Raw genomic sequence first — 1372 nt, 5'->3', positions numbered from 1 at the left:
AGCAGAGAGAGGTGTCTTCCACTTTCCAAGGGGGAAGTACCAGATTTCCCAGGATTCTCAGGAGGAGGCCATCCACACACAGAAGTCTCATTGGCTACCACCAGATTGACAGCCTAGATTCCACCCCTACACTGTTAATACTTAAATTGACACCAGATTAGGTGACTGCCACATTTTCTCAGTTTGCCAAAATACTAGCATCTCAAAATTAAGGAGTTTACAATTGAAACATTTTATTTATTTATTTTAGTCATGTTTTCAAAATCCAGAGTATATTTCATATATAGAGTACATTTCACTTCAGACTCTGAATTTCTATCAGAAAAATTGCTTGGTGTTTCACTTTCCTAAGATTTTCAGTTGCGACAATAGCTTTACATACTATAGGAAGATACAGCCATGGACAGAGAACAAGCCAAGTGGAAACATGAGAATGCTGACACTGCATTGGAGCTGAAATTCTGAACACAGAATTTGCACAAGTTTCTAGAAGGGATCCCTACCTCCATTTTGAGTCTCTACCTAAATTCCGCCTAGGAGAGTCCTCTGTGACCCTGGACTAGGAATGTGGAACAATGTGCCCTCAGGCGAGTGTTTATATTGTGAAACAGACTGCTGCTGAAACTCCCCTCATCAGGCCCGGGGGACTTGCTGGGCTTGCCCTTGGTGGACAGCGGGATACAGTGAGAGGGCCCTGTATGTTGCGCTTCTCATCTGTAATAGCGTACATAGCCCCCAATCACTGGCTACTGTGAGGCGCTGATCTACCGCCCAGTCATGATTTTAGGAAGGATTTTAACCACAAGTCTTCGGGTCCTTCCACAACATTATTTTCTCCGGCAGGGGCAGATGCTTTCTCTAATCCAGAGGGTTGTTTTTTCTCTAATTTTAAGATTTATTAAACCAAACAAACAAAAACAACAACTCAGTGCTATCAAGTCATGTCTGACTCATTAACCATACAGGACATAGTAGAACTGCTCCTGTGGGTTCCAAGACTTTACATCTTTATGCGAGCCAACAGCCTCAGCTTTCTCCCGACAGCTTACATTATGGTTAGTAGCTCAGTGCATAGCACACGGCGACAGCAGAGCCTGAAGACTTCACATGACATTCCATTTGAATCGGTGCATGATGTTAGGTCCTGCAGGAATGACAGTATTATGGTTCAAATAAATTACAGCCATTTATTGTCTTGATAATTTAGAAGAGTCTTTATTCAGTTATAACTGGAATGCTAGAATCTGAAAGCGATTCTTTGATTGCAGTCCTGAGTCAACATTTCAATCCATCTTTTAAGGTAAAAAACTCATTTATCCTTTATCTAAGACTTAAACAAGCGTGGACAGAAGCAGAAAACAAAATTAAGGTT

The sequence above is a fragment of the Echinops telfairi genome, unplaced genomic scaffold, assembly GCF_000313985.2.
Source record: "Echinops telfairi isolate 266 unplaced genomic scaffold, ASM31398v2 ScPeMD7_7400;HRSCAF=8409, whole genome shotgun sequence".
Classification (NCBI taxonomy): domain Eukaryota; kingdom Metazoa; phylum Chordata; class Mammalia; order Afrosoricida; family Tenrecidae; genus Echinops; species Echinops telfairi.
This window is presented reverse-complemented; position numbering follows the sequence as displayed.